A 16,104-nucleotide genomic window follows, 5' to 3' on the forward strand; every position below is an offset into this window, starting at 1 on the left:
ATTTATAAACAAAGCCTCCTGTCAGAGTACTTGTAGTTTATGTTTGCTTAAAGGACAATTTTGTGTCACCTCTTTGTATTTTAATAGTCAAAATAAATTTTGCATAATAATTCAGCTCCTCTCTGCTGCCTGTAATGACTATCTGCATTTTTCTGATGGATGTTTGTATTTGTTTCCTATGATTTACATGACCTGACATCTCATATAATGAGCTTCCCAGCGCAAATGCCATTTGTGATACTCCGTGCAGCACTAATCTATCATTTGGTGACCTTACAAGTGCTGGGGTCATGGATTCAATCAGTAAAATGTTTCAGGGTGTAATTAATTAATTTCCCCCTCCCCACTCTACAACTGTTCACTTAAAATTTGATGAAAGCGATGCTTTTCTGTAGCACTTCTCCAATACATACAGTTTGTTTGTGCAATCAATCACGCAAAGTTGGGGAGTTCTTAGTATTCATGGCTTTGTCTTGCTCGAAACTTCCAAATGTTTATTTTCCAGCATAATTTAATAGTTTAATTAACCAAAAAACTAGCTACTGTACTTTTTAAAGTATACTCAGGTTGTGATTTAATGGCATGGTTTTGTCTTTTCTGAAGCTGGGCTGGATTTCTCCGCACAGGCTCTGGAGCTGGTTGGACTGTGAGTGACACTGCTGAGCTGGCTGTGTCCCATGTCAGCCTTCCAGGACACTGAGCTGTGCTGTGGCCTGTGGCAAGCCCTGATGGAGCTGCTGGCTTCCTGCTTTAGGCTTCTCATTAAACAAAAAGGGAATTTTGTGGTCCTGGTGTTCAGCATCCTTTGCCTGCACTCGTGTTGCTTAAGAGCTCACGTGGACATCAGGAGGGGATGGCTGCGGGTGATGGGATTTTTCAGGCCACCCTCTGGAGGTGTATGGCTCTTTTCTAGGAGTCTGTGTGAAACAGCTAGCAAAAGATGAGCTTAAATTCCCTATCCTGGAATTAGCATCTTAGAATCATAGAATCATTAATGTTGGAAAAGACCTCCAAGATCATTGAGTCCAGTCCTTAACATAATGCTGTCAGGTCCACCACTAAACCATGTCCCTAAGCAGCACATCTGCAGGGTTTTTGAACATTCCAGGGACAGTGGGCAGCCTGCTCTGATGCCTGACTGCCCTTTCAGTGAAGAACTTTTCCTAATACCCAGTCTATCCCTCCCTTGGTGTAACCTGAGGCCATTTCCCCTTGTTCTGTCACTTGTTACCTGGGAGCAGGGACTGACTCCTACCCATCTGCAACCTCCTTACATGCCATGCTTTGTAGAGTTTTTCTAATAACAGGAGCAGGTGTATTTTTTGTGCATATGTAGTCATCTTTTCGCCTAATAATGTGAATTTCTAATGTACAAGTGGTCCTGGAACAAAGTCCTCCAGGACCCTGTTGGGAGAATGAGGTGTGATCTTTGCCATGAGCACTCAGGGCTAAGCCTCTGAGGCAGCTTGGAAGGAGCAGAAAGCCCTTGGTGGCTTTGAAATTAAATACCTTAGATGTTATTATTATGTTAACAAGTTTTCTTGTTAACCTGTCAAGGTCTTAGGGAACCTTTCTATTGACCATTAAGGCAAAGCAAGACCAAACGTGCTGAAATTGAGAACTGGATGCTTACAGACAGAAATCCTATAACTTTATGATTCAATTTCTTTTCAGATAAATATGATTGTTTCTGCAATCCTGCTGCTTGGCTTATTGAAGCTCAGGAAAGAACTTGGAGGGAGAGAAGACACAGACATGAAGGAAAACATAAAAACTGAGACGATATTACAAATCCACCTGACAAATTTGGTTTGGAAGAGGCACAGGTAATTCTTTAAGGAACAGCAACCCTTTAGTGCAAAGCACTAGATTTTGGAAATAATGCTCATGGTATCTCCCCTAATTTGGTGTCTTCTGTAAAGGCTACACACACATGTTGGATGAGATTAGGCTCTAACCCAGTTCCTGCTGCTGCCTGTCTGCTGGACCAGGATGGATGTGGCCCCCCAGAAGTGTGGCCTGTGATGGAGGAGGCTTTGGGAAGCAGGGATCATGGGGACAGCCTGGGAGGTGGTTCCCTGACATGACTTCAGTCACTGCTGGAATGATCTTTCTCACAAATGGTGTTTTCTTTCCATTGTTTAGAACACAGTGTGGGTAGTAAATCACAGTGCTGCTTGGTTGGATAATGGACTGCAGTGGTGGGACCATGTGTTTTGTTCATAGTCTGCAGCCATTCCTTTGATGGAAAGCAGGCAGGGAATGCAATGCCCCAAAGTGCTCCGGGCTAGCAGGTTAGCCCCATGCAGCTCCCCAGTGTGGCTCAGGTCTATCAACACACATCCTGGCATTTGCAGAATTAAGGCTTGATGTGATGTTTTACTGCGAGCTGGCTGTATCCAGCATGAGATGTGGTCAGTATTGAGAATAACACACATGCAGGTGTGCTGTATAGGCTGTAGCCATTGCTGCAGTGCAAGAATTGCTGCTGCACAGACTTCTTGCAGTGGTGTTTGGGCTATGTTAGCTATGGAATGTTAGAGGTCAGGAAGGACCAGTCCCAGCAAAGAACTAATTGCCTGGAGCAAAATTTCTTTATAGTGAAAGAGTATAGAAGTAGTATCTGAAACAACAAGAAAGTTATGTGCTTTTTGCTATATCAGCAGTCTTTAATGAAATTTTAAGGGGAAAAAAATTGCTTCTTGGCTTAAAGCATGAGCTGTATTACTAATCTCTGCAAAGGAGTTTTATAATTGAAACACTGATGGAACAGCAGCTCTACTGACTCAAATGATGACCTAACATAAGCATATATGAAGCTGCATAATGCTGTCAGGATAAGAGTTCTGGATAATGCAGCAGGTTAGAAACTGGGGGTTATACTCTTACCTAAATTCAGTTTATTTTAAATTGTTTTTCATGATTGTTGTGGCATCTGGTTTCTGTGTGACACCATAAGGACTCAGACTGTCTCACAAGGACACCTGCTGCAGGCTTGTCTTTGGGAGGCTCCTGGTATGGCTTTGCTGTTTATTTGGAGCAGCATTATCCTGTGTTGTCATTTTTATGAAAAAAATGTCTTTTGAAAAGAAAAGTGATTTTAGTACTTATATGGACAATGTCTGTGGTCTCAGGTGAGTAGCTGGCCTTTAGGAAAGACAAGGGTGCTCTTCATACTGCTCTGCTCAACCTCTCAGCCAAACTGTGTGTTTGAAAGAGTTTCTCAGTCAAGTTACCTTGAGGGCCTCTGAGCCAAGCCAGGAGCTCAGCTTTTCCCAACTTATCCCTGTCTGCATATTTTATTTTGGGGTTTTGTTCTAGTTTGCTGATTTTGCTCAGGTTTGCACAGCCCTAAGGAAACCAGGACTTTGCAGGGCTGGCACCTTTGGGGAGACCTGCTCAGATCTGTTCTCTGAAATGCAGACATCTAATGCTAATTTTTATTCTGATTTGTCTACATTTTTCTCTTCCTGATGTTTAAAAAAAAAAAGGCAACTGTGAAGAAAGAGACATATAAATTACCTGTCTGAGCCTGTGCCTTTCCATGTGTGTTTCTGATGAATACACACCAACATGCCTTCATTATCTCCCTGTTTTGTACCTACCTGTCAGATAGGTAAAGTAACGCCAGTATCAGAAAATCTTATCTTCTTTTTCCCTTTGTTTGAAAGTAGGTGAATGTATAAGCAAGGTATATATATAAAAGCACTGTAAGAAATAGCTTTGGGTTTTAAAACTACAATTTCCTTCTCCAAAATGGAAATACCAATGTTTAAACAGACAAGAAGTGCATTGTGCACTCTTGCTGCCTCATGTTTTTCATCCAGACACTGTGGAAACTTTAGGAAGGTAACGAGGAGATGGGGCAGAAACCCTTCTTGGAAGGGAGAGCTGGGAGGCCTCAGGGAGCACCTGGCTGGTGGGAAAGGCAGGAGAGGGCACTGCTCAGGCAGACAGGAGCTGCCATGCTCCTGCAAGCTTTGAAATAATGCCAATCATTGCTGGCATTGCCAGGTTCCCACCTTGGCTGTTTAGACCTATCACTTCCCCTTAAATAAAGCTCGTGTTTCATTTTCCAAGTGGATGCATCTCCATGTAAAGGACAGTGCAGGGCAACCAGACCTTCTGTGGTGCCACAGAGCAGCCTTGGTGTTTCCCCATGGAGAAGTGCTCTGGTTTGGACTCCTTATGGGTGCTCAAAACACTCTTCCTTGGAGATATTGAGGAGCCATCAATGTCACAGAGACCCACATTTTGCTGCTATCTCCTGGTCATGAGAGCTTATGAAAAGTGATGTCCTGGTTGTATCAACTGGTTTAATATTTTCTCTTTATATTTATAGTACACACAGTTCTTTCTGTGCCTTTTAAATGCTACATTAAAATACAGATTGCCACTGGCTTCAAGCAGTTGAAGCACAAAAGCACCTTTCCTGCTCTTGTCTCCTATTGTGAAGAATTCACAAAGCTCTCAGGGAGGCTCTTGAATTATGACTCTTCCTCTTCCTCATGATGCATGGAGAAATTAAATGTATTATTAATCTGCCCACTGTCAGAGATCTCTGCTCTCTCTCTCTCTCTCTCTGTCAGTACACAAGGAGACAGATTGACAGGAACAGCAGACATATGCAGAATTGCCTTGCATGTGCTCAGGCTGGTGAATCACCACATGCTCGGGGTGATGAGATGCTCAGTTTGAAGGGGGTTATAGAGCCCTGAGGGGGTTTGGTGTAGGAAGGAAACCATGGTAAGGTCCTGGATAACACTGTACCCTTCAGATATTTGCAAGAAGCTCTTTCCTTAATTTTTAATTTTTTTTTTTATTAATTTTTTCAAAGCCTACTGGTTTGAGGACAGGCGGCTGCACCACATTTCCAGAGGGCTTTGGAGAGCAGCCTGTCTGAAGTGTGTGCGTGCAGTGCCTGCAGGGAGGGGAGCGGGTGCAATCCCCAGCACTTGATGGTGATGCCAGGAGCAATGTGGCCTTAAAAAGCTTGAGAAAAAGGAGCATCCCATCCTCCCTGAGCTGCTTGGTGTGTGCAGAGCAGCACGGTGGCCCTGCACACCCACCAGCTCTACTCCTGCCAGGACTCAGCCCTCTTTTTGCTTCAGACCTGTGCCTTGCCAAAGGCTCCTGCTGAACTCTGCCTTGGCTCCCGAGTGAGGAGGGATTTCCTGAGGATGTGTAAGCATGGGCTTTCCCACGGGGGCTGCAAGGTGCCTCACCTAAGAGGAGAAGATTTGCTCACCAAAGAAAGAACCTTGGAGAAGCAGGGAGCGACTTTCTAAGGTGAAAACCCATGCTGGAAGGTGAGACCCAAATTGTCACAGCTGCTGGGTGCCACTACAGAGAAGAGAGCCCTTGGCCATCCTCTGCTCAGATTGTCCATACTCCTTCCAGCTCAGGGTGCTGGCACTGCCCAGTGACATCTATGGGTGTCACAGCATGGGGGTGTTGCCTGCTTGCTCTGCTGTCCTTCTTCCTCCCATATGGACTAGGGTCCTCCATCTATGCCTAGCTCCAGTGAGAATGTTCTCACTCTCAAGTGATACTCAGAAGGAGCTGATTTCATATTATATCACTCAGCTCCCTTGGTGGTTTGATTTTTGCAGCTCCCTCAGCTTCGCTGCAGGGATTTACAACTTCTAGAAAGACTAGATTTATCTTCGAGCAGTGTATCTCACCCCTCTACTCCCACAGATTGGAATATTTTCTATCAAAAAACCTCTTGGGGTGTCTGGGTGTAAAGCACTGCCATGCCATGGCAGAGAAGGTTTCTACATGTGCCATACCTAGAATGTGCAGCATGATGAAGAGGCATCCAGGGATCTTTTTAGCATCTCCCAGTCCTGTGTAGCAGAGATCCTACCACCTTCTCAGCCCTCCCCTTGGTCATACAAGAGTTTTAGCTTGTGAATCTGGGTTCCAGGCAACAGGAAATTTTGCCTTTCGTGGCCCTGAGGTTCAGCACAGGACAGTGGCTGAGTTTGGTTGCAGTGGGGTTAGAAGAACCAGGTGTGGTGTTGTGTCTTGCCCACTGTGTGCAACCCTGACCAAGCAGAAGGGAGGGAGAAAAGCTGTGCTTGCCACGTGAATCGATAATGCCACTTTTATGGCTCTGCTTTAGTGGTTTTGTGCTGTTGTTGTTCTGCTGCTGCTTTGTTAGTTCTGTTTAGTGCTTAGTGAGGTTGTCACACTCCTCAGTGTGTGCAAAGAAATTGCTGTTTTCTTCCAGAAGTCCCCATCTGTGTTTCCTCCTGATTTCTGAACCCTTTGGAGGACGGTCGGGGTCTTTCCCCTCCTGAGCACCACAGGGTGTCGAGAGGGAAGGTCGTTGGTATTTGTATGAGCAAGTTAACAGTCTGGAGACATGTATTGATGCTAATTGATTTCCTGTCTCTTTTCCATGTCCAAATGATCTGCTATATCACTGCTATAAATATCAATAACCTCCTGGATGAAAAACATGGCACAAAGTCGTAGCCTTGTTGCTGCATGTGCAAAGGGCAAGAGAAACAGCAGCTGCTGATCATCTCGTAGGTCACGTACACTCAAGTGTCATAAGAGGCAAACAGAACTGCTGACCCCATGCAAACTGAAGTCTAGAAGGAATGCAACATATGAGGGATGTGAGAACATAGCATGACTTGCTGTGAGTTGTCTGGAAGCCCTTTTCAATAGGTGGGTAAGGGTGAGAAATGCCTGGGCATTAGATGAGACCCCTCTTGATAGTTTGGGCTGCTCAGGAAATCCCAGGGAGAGGATGGGTCCTTCCACTGAGTCTTGCATCAAACCAGATTTCTTGTGCTTGGCCAAGAAATGACTTGAAGCTCCAAGTGTTAGGGACTACAGCCTTTGAACTTGCTGATAATGACCATAGCTATTAAAAATAGCTAAGCACCACACAGCTGCTTGCTCAGCACCCCAGCAGGATGCTGGGGAGAGAATTGGAAGGGGTTGACATGAGAACAGCTAAATAATTTAAATATAATAATAATGATGATGATAATAGTAACAAAAATTGTATTGAAAAGGAAAATAACAGAGAAAAATAAATACCAAGAAAGACATGTAACAGAAATCAAAACAGTTGCTCACCAATTGGTTGGCAACCCTTCTGGTGACCTTGCCCTAGTTTTATTGCTGAGTTTGACATCTCAGGCTATGGAATATCCCTTGAGTCAACAATCCTGGCTGCATCTCCTTCCAATTTCTTGTACATTCCCATAGTTTAGCAATAACTAAGGCATGCCTGTATTATCAACACTGCTTCCAGGACAAATTCAAAGCACAGCCCCATACCAGGTACTATGAAGAAAACTAACTAGCCCAGACAAATGCAGCATGATGGCTTCCCTTCATAAAAAAGAGAAGGTTTGGGAAGCTCTGATAAAAACCTTCCCAAATTGTCTTTCATTTTTCATTCTGTTAACTTTTTTGGGATCACACAATAGAAGGGAAGATAAAACCTAGTCCTAAATTCTCTGTCAATTAGCAAAACCATTTTGACAATTGTAATAACAATCCAACGTCGATACTCATCCTATCAATGTTGAACTGATTTCCTGACAAATAACCATCACTGATTAAATGCTAAGGGAATTCTCTTCTAGAAAGTGGTCAAAGGCTGTTCTGTGAGAAACAGGCAGGCAGTGAGATAGTGCAGGGTCCCTGCCAGGGAACTTTCATGAGACCATTGCATGACTGGCTGCTTAATTCTGCAGTGTAGGAAGGGCCACCAGAGGCAGTTGTGGTGTTACTGTGCTGATCCAAACTTAGGAGAGATTTTTCACACAGATATCTTCAACATGGCACTCCTGGTTTCCACAGGGTAGGATTACACTGCAGGAGCTGGGATGTGTGGAAGTTACATCTCACTCTGATGGAGAGTCCTAAAAGGAGCTGTATTTCACAATTTTCTCAAAAATGTTCTGGTTTTTTAGGGTGGACAGAAATGATTAATCTTAAAATCAGGGACAATTTGAAGAGCCTGGAGAAAAGCCTCCATCTGTCCAGTGTCCAGGGGAGATGAGGAACATGGACTGGAGCTGACATTTGTAGTCAGAAAGCAATGAAAGGCAGATTCTGGTGAATAAAGTGCTGAAGGAAGGTGAGATAATTTGTATCAGTCAATGCAGGGCTCTGAGAACATTAACATGATTTTGTTTTCTCATTAGATTATTCCTGGGATCAATAAAAGCAATAGTATTGACCTAGTATATGTTGAGGTCTGTAAGCATTTATGATTTTGCAAATTCTAAGTATCAATCAAGAATGATATTTAGTCATTAGGGCACACATTAAATGGTTTAAAGAGTGACCAGCCAACATCAAAAATGAAAATTGTTTCTCTAATTTCTTATTTCTAAAGATCGGCTTCTGTTCCTAAGCTTTTTCGTAATGTTTTTATCTACAGTATGGAGAAAAAATATTCTGAAAGTACTGATAAGGTTCCCAAGTGATTTGAAGATTGGTAAGGTGGTAAACAAAGAGAGGATCACCGATAGACAACCTGGGCAGCTCACTAAGCCAAGGACAAGCAGGCAAATATGCATTTGAAGACATGCAAATACAAGGTCAAGCACATAGAAACAAGGAATGTAGATCTGGCTTTGTGGAGGAGGAGACTGCCTCAGGAAAGAGAAAACCAGGAAAGGGATTGTGGAAAATGAAATGCATATGAGTTCCCACTTGTGGCTGCAGCTGAAAGACCAGTAAGATTCCCTGGATATATGGCTAAGTATAGTAGGCAGTAGGAGTAGGGAGGTTGTGTTACCCCCGGGTTTGGCACTGCTGCACAGCTGCTGGGTGCTGTGCTCATTTTGGGCATCCACGTTTCACAAAGTATGGAGAAAACTTGCAAACTAGATCAGAGTGTTGAGAAACTGCCCCGTGGAGTTTTGTGAGAGTTGTCTCGTTTCATTTATAAACTGAAGGTTAAGGAGTACTTTGAATTTCCGTCAGTGAATGTGTTGGAGGAAGGCAGCTATGTGGTGTAGGCACAGGGACACAGGCAGATTATGTGGGAAGTGGGATGGTGTGGCTGGGATCTGTCTTTGGTGTGTGCTTCCTTAAGGATACATCAGTCTCCTCCACCATGGCCCCTTCACTGGCTGATTTGACTCCTAGGTATTTTTAGCTGTTAAAATCTCTTTTTGCATGCAATTTAATTTATCTTATCAATTCATCCCAGGCCCACCTCACACTTTTGGAGGAGTTATTTATATAAAACAACTTCTTTTCCCATAGGTCTCTCTGCCTAAAGCAATATTGTAACCTAGTTCCCTCTGGTAAGCAGTCTTATCCAGACTTTCTGTATTCATCTAAAATCCAGCAGTATAGTTTTTGGAGATCTGAAGCACCATGGTATCATGCTGGAGCAGTACAAAAGATCAAATATTGAAACAGATGGGTCAGGGTGCAGTATGATGCACCACAAGGGCTTCTGAAGCTCTCTGCTGTGCAGCTGACTTGTACAGAGCCCACATCACCAGGTTCCATTTTGCTGCATGTTTGTAATTATTACTGCATGTGGTCATTATTAAGCTTTTAGTTTTTGGTCTGCCTTTCCCTTACAGTGCTTCTGCACTAACATTGTGTAAAGAGCATTGCCAATAATAAATAACTCCTGGTTTTTACACACTGCTATTTCAAAGGTTAGGTTATCTCTGTGGCAGCTTGACATTCAAGGATCACAAAGCTTCCCCATAACAACAATGCATGGAATGATCTAATTATGCTTTGACAGGTCATCCCACAAAACAATTAGGAGACACTGGAGATATTTTATTATGTTGCTCTGTGTGCTACACGTCAAAGACACGACAGTAAGAAAACTTTTAAATAAACAATGCTTTCAGGGTTAGCAGTTGCTCCTGGGGTAACTCGTCTGATCCCTTCCCTTCCTCCTCCCCACTCCTAGATGTAGATGTGTTGCTACATGCATAGTGTTGGTCCCAAAGGTCTCCACCTTGGTGCTCTTGTGGGGATGCCTGCTTGGATTTTGGAGCTAGTCACATTTGTATCCTGGCTAAATGCTTCATAAGCAAAGCACCAGCAAGACCGTGCTGATCATTTTTCCATAAACTGTACCTTTCAGCTTGTTGCTGCCTCCTCCATTTTAGTTTAGAATGAGATTTCTCATGTTCTTGGCAATAATTACATGTATATTACTATAAAGGTTCTGTTGATTAAAAATCCAGAATGCATTATTTAAAGTAGTCCAGATATTGTTTCCATCCAGATAAAGGGATTATTTGCTATAACAGAATGCTGTTGAGCATTTATGTAGCATTCTTTCTCTTCAAAGCACTTTAGCAATGTTAATCCAGGGAAAAGGTCTTCTATAAAAACTGGAAGAGAGCACTTGGATCAGGGGGACAGCTCTCAGAATTTAACATTTTATCACCATCTGTTGAAAGACTGGAATACTTCAAAAACGCCTTCCAACTAATATTTTAGAAGAACTTTCCTGGTTTCACATGCTTGCTATGCAAGAAAATGGTCCAACATTCTGATCAAACCTAGAGGATAAATTGTTGCTTATTTTAAAGAGTCTGTGCACCAAAGTTTAGTTCCAAAGTCTGGGCTTTGCACATTTGGCAATGTGCCGTAGAAGGGAAGCACTGAGTCATCCTGAGCAAGAGGGGCCATAGGCCCTGCAGCACCTTAAAAAGGCACTGGAAATCTTAAAAAAGGTACCTTTAATTGCTTTTCAAATTACTATCCCATTGCCCTTGGTAAATGCCAGATTAGAAGATGCTTCACACAACAAGTTATCTTCCTTTTTAAAATAAAGGTTAGTTTAAGCTTATCAAGAAAATTAATTGCCATTGCAATGTACCATGGAGAAAACGCTTTCACTCTATCCTGAAGACAGCTGTGAGGCTGTAATTCTCCTTCTGGATACAAGAATAAGTTCTCTGCCAGGGTAGTAATTATCTCAGCATCTGTCTCTTTCTTCCTCTGCTCGGAGAGAATCGAAAGCCTCCGACAAGGTTTGCAGATCAGCAAACACAGGGGAATTCTCAGCCTCTCTCCCCAGGGACTGACATTTATGTGCTTACACTCCTGCATGCTCTCTCCCTTTCCTTTGCTCCAGGAACAGGACCCTCAGGAGTGTCCCCTGCCCGTGGCTGAGGTGTGCTCCCCTCTGCCAGCCCCAGCGATGAGAGGGTGATGAGAGGGTCTCTGCATCATCCCTGCAGAGCTCAGGTGGCTCTGGGGTGGCTTTCAGCCCTGCAGGGTTCATGCATGAGTGCAGGCAGGAGACATGTGCATATGGCTCTTCCAGAGTCAGGGAAAGATGGGCTTTCCCCCCCAGGGGGTGAGGAATAGGAAAAAAAAGGAGAAAACTTGTTTTATCCAAAATTCTTTTGAGGAATCCTCCTAACCAGCAGCACCCCTTCTCTGCAGGGCTCTCCTGCAGCTCCTGTGGTGTGGCCAGAGACAGCCCTGATGCTGGTGCTTTCACCTTACACTGTGTCCTGCTCACCTGAAGGCTGAAACTGGATTTTCTTGGACACAAAGGAGGAGCATGAAGCCCAGTTCTCCCTCCTTCTCCTTCACCAGCACCATGCCCTGTCCATCACATCTTTTGGGAATCCCTGTTCTCACAGGTCAGCCTTGCAGCTGCTGTGCCAAATCCTGGGGCAGCTAATCCTCACTGCTCAGCCTCTGCTCCATGCAAACATGCCTAAATGATAGTTCTTTTTACCTCTGATGTGTCATTTGTACTCTTCCCTATATGAAAAAATCAAAGTCTGCATAGCTGCAGGATTTGCCCATTTCCCTGTTGACACCAGCCCATCTTTCCCCCTTTTTTTTGACACGACACACCCTTGCAATGTGCTTTTCATGCACCCTACATCCAAGTGCTGTGCTTGAGGGCTGAGCCTTGCTCATTATTCCTCTCTGTTTTGTTGTGTGAGATCACCGAGACAGATCCTGACTCTGATTGCTGTCCCTGGCAGCATTTCATGTGCTCTTTGTATTTCATGTGCACCTTGTCCCAGTCCAAGCTGAGGGCATCATCCCACCTTTTGATGGCTCCTTTGTGATTGTTTTGTACCAAGAACAAATTGCATTGTTGGTCTGTGCCTTCACCCTTCCAGGTTATTGATCATATAAATTAATTAAACTGATTCCAGTGCTGATCTCAGTGGCAGTCTATATTTTGCAACCCAAACTGCTCTCGTTTAACCACTCATTCTCATCAATATCACAGCCAGTTCTTTCTCCACTCCAGCAGCTCCATCTATACAACAGCCAATACCCACGTAATGACCTTGCAGAACAGCCTTTTCTAATTCTTTCTCTTGTCCAAACCCCTTTCTACAGCTTTATAGGTAAGGGTCACTTTTTCTTATTCTCAGAACAGAAAAAGAGGGGCTCTACAGGGGTTTTAGATATGGAAATAATCAGGGCTGGAAAGAGGAAAATAATTCTCTGTATCACAGCAGCTTTCACTTTAAAAGGCAGCACTTGTGCATGCTGATTATGGTGCAACTTCCCAGGGCAGAGCTCCCTGTTCCAGGGAAGCAACAGGCAGGGTCTCTGGAGATGTCACGCTGCTTCTTCTCAGAGGATAAGGCAATATTTGTCCTCTCCAATTGCACTGACCTTTTATTGGCAATCACCACGCTTGTGCCTGGCAGATGTATCAGTCTGAATCCACCTAACTCCCAGGAGTTTGATACGTCTCTCTTCTCTCGCTTCATAACTTAAAAAGAGTCTTTCTGCCTGTTTCCAGTTTATCATGATCCTCTGCCTTGGGACTGACACTGCAAGATCTATTAATTTCTCATTGCTCTGAGTTTAAAGTGAAGACCCTCTTGTAACCCACTCGTAACCTTCATGGGAGAGTGGAGTATCCTTGCCAATTATCTCAAAGATAGCTTTATAAACTCATTCCCTCCAAATATATTTTACAGCGGGAATAACTCATATGAAAAAAGATTCACCTTCCTTTCAGCAATGTCACCGGAGTCGCAGCAGACTCAGAAAAAGTTGAAACACTAACAGGAGTCATATGAAATCACACACACTTCTTCCTTGCTTCTTGTTTTCCCTCTGCTATCCCTTCTGGCTGTCAGAGCTTCCAGTGATATCTTGAGCAAAAGAATCTACATCTCTAAGTCCTCGTGCCCTTTGACACAGTCAATTTGTCCTTACCTCCCTTTGGACCACAAATAAATGGGAGAGTTCTTCATTATCTTCCAAATGAGATGTGAAACTGAGGTCCTGACCACTTGTGATCATTAGAAAAATCCCATGGCACTTCTTGCAAGAACAAGACCATTAGCCCTGATGTCCTGGCAGAACTCCAGTTTGGGTGATTATAATTACATTTTGCCTGCTTTTGTAGCTTCAGAGGGATAATAGAACTTCCATCCCTTGCTTTCCCAGCCTGTCATGCAGGGCAGCAGTGCCAGCAGCTGCACTACCCCACCCTGGTCCAGGGTTCCTCTCCAAGGGTAGGTTAAACACGGGCTTGCTTGGTCCAGGCCAAGGGAGAGACAGGTCATGGCCTGCCCCTGTAACTATTCCATCAGTGCCATGGCTGTTTAGTGAAACCCTAAGCCTTGAACAGCTTGGCCAGAGCTTGAACCATACCAAGGGAGAGGGAAAAAATATGGAGGAATTATCCTTCAGAGCTGCCTCAATGGGAATTTGGTGTCATTGTTCCTTTGAGGATGTGTTTCAAAAGCATTCATGGGGCACTCTGAGAAAAGCATCCCAAAACTGAGTGATGCAGCTGACACCCTGTTTGTTGGCTGTGTCAGTGTTAGGAGGGGAGCTCTAGGAAACCCAGCACATCCCAGCTAGGTATTTAAGGATTTTCTACAGCAAACACCATCTTCTCTGGGAACAAACCAACATGTTAAGCCCTGGAGAGTCAGTGGTAGCTGGGACCTCAGTGCATCCACAGCCCTTTGCTCTTTGGAAGGGTGGGATGAACAGCTGCACATCTACTCTGGTGCTGTGGCTGTGGGGCAGAGTTTGGAGCTGTGGAACTGCTGCCCTCTGGACATGCTTGGAAGCAACCCATCCCTTTAAGTCCTTTTCAATTTTCATTTTAAATTCAGAGTCTTGGTCTGAGTTAATTTGGTCAGAGATGGTCAAAAAGGCTCTGGCTTTTCTCCCCCTGTGTTTATTTGCCTGTTTGGCTGGCTCAGTACATGTTTCATTTCCCTGGCTCCTTTGGCATGTCTTTGAAATCTGATTAGGGTGAATATGCAAACCACCTTTCCTAGTGGGAAATTCCTTCTACAAACACAAGGGTGCCAGTCTGGCTCTGGAGCAGCAAGCCCAGCTTGTCTGGGGGAGTGGGCTTGGGGGGGTTTTTGCTGCCACTCCAGAGCCATGCATGAGCCAGGAGCTGCAGTGCCCATTCCCATCGTGTGCAGACTCCCACACGGAGCCAAGCTGCTGTCTGCAGCACACAAGTCTTGCCAAGAGCATCTCCTTGGCCCCTGAGCAGTGGGAATGAGGAGCAGCTATGCTGGCACCTGCAGAGTGCAGGATTGGGACCCAGGGCAGAGCTGGCACAGGCTGTGCTGCTCTGCACGGGCTGGGGGAGAGCAGCTCACAGTGGCTGCATCCCTGCAGGAGATGAGCAAGCATTTCAGTGAGGCTGCCTCTCACTCTCCCAGTCCCCCTCTGCTCACTGAGAAGGCTCCATGCACCCAGACCCTGCATCCCAGGCTGCCACAGTGAGGGTGAGTGTGCAAAGTCACAATAAATCTTCCATCAGGCTTAGGAAGCTGCTGCTCACATTGTGCATAGACACAAATTGACATTATTTCTCCCTGCTGCATCCTGGAGCAGCCAAATACTGCGACAGAGAAGAACTTGTAGAAAGAGAAGGTATTTCTCCCTAAGCCAAGTGCCACTGGAAACAATTCAGGCTGCACCAAGCTTTTGCTCTCCTATCTCTACTTGTAATTAAGCTTTGCACTAATACCAGATGAAATTAATGCTCAAAGCTTGTTCCCTATTAATGGAGAGGGTGGTAGCTTTTGTGTATATGTGTTTAAAGCAGAGTTGTACCTGCTGATCTTGATGAATGGGTCATTTGTGCTGTGAGTTTTCTCTGAAAATGAGGAGGAAAATACACAGCACCACTGCTGATAAGGGATGCTGTTATTTTGTCTTCTGTAGCCATTTCTCCAGGAAGCTGTTGCTTCATTTGTATTGCTTTTTTAACCTTATATGCTCAGTGGGCCCAGGCAAGGCTTCTTTCTTCTTGAATTAAATGTAATCAGGCTGAGCAGCGAGGAAGAAATGATGAATGAGGACATCATTTTGGAAAACACATATCTCCTGACTGCTTATCTCAATGACATAAGAGGACTTGAATACAGTATGGAAAATAAATGCAGATGGGGGCTCAGCATATCATGTTGGAGCATAATAGCTCAGACCTGGCCAGAAACTATTTATTATTTAGAGTATTGCTCTTGTAATTTATAAAGGTTAATCATTAAAACTTTAATTCTCCTACAGGAAAATGGTTGAAGAGCTCTGGCATTAATCATGCTTGCAGCAAGAAGGGACCATGGCAATAAAAGGAGCAACCTTGCATGGAGAGGCAGTGCCTGGGCTGACCCACCCAACAGGGCACCACTGTGCTTCCTCTTCCTGCCTGCAAGCAGATCCAGTCCCAGCCCTCCGTGGGACTCACCTGGGGTAGGGATGGGTGGAAGGAAGGTTGTGTGCAAGGAGCTGAGTGATGCACAGAACACCTTGCAGAACTGTAGTTACAGCAGGGAGCCATTGTCCTTCAGGGAAAGCACCAAAAAGTCCCCTCACTTCATCTCCTGGCCACCCTCCCAGAGTGGCAGCAGAGAATCAGCAAGTGTCGCAGAGGCATGAAGTCTCTAGAGGGCAAGAGGAAAAAGGGACTCAGAATAAAACTTCATGAAGTGAAAAAGCAGTGAGGTTGTCTCTTCTATTCTAAGGCTACATTTTTAGCCAGGGTGAATTTGTTAATAGCCCTATAAACCAGGTGACTAAGGAGGAGAAGAAAAGGGGAATAGCTGCCAAATAATTTGCTTTTCTCACACTGCAATCTACCACTGAAGTCATTCATTTGTGATGTAA

At 44.5% G+C, this 16,104-nt stretch overlaps 1 long non-coding RNA gene across 3 annotated transcripts in view; it reads left to right on the forward strand.

The window, feature by feature from the left end:
- Positions 1–16,104, forward strand: part of LOC146763274 (uncharacterized) — a 61,263-nt gene that overhangs the window by 30,071 nt on the left and 15,088 nt on the right. For all 3 annotated transcript variants that reach the window (XR_014952438.1, XR_014952439.1, XR_014952440.1), the window contains 2 exons: positions 1,675–1,826; positions 15,508–15,690. This is a non-coding gene — a long non-coding RNA (uncharacterized LOC146763274). The remainder of the gene's footprint in view (positions 1–1,674; positions 1,827–15,507; positions 15,691–16,104) is intronic.

This window comes from Lonchura striata, chromosome 4A, assembly GCF_050655825.1.
Source record: "Lonchura striata isolate lonStrDom1 chromosome 4A, ASM5065582v1, whole genome shotgun sequence".
Lineage (NCBI taxonomy): Eukaryota > Metazoa > Chordata > Aves > Passeriformes > Estrildidae > Lonchura > Lonchura striata.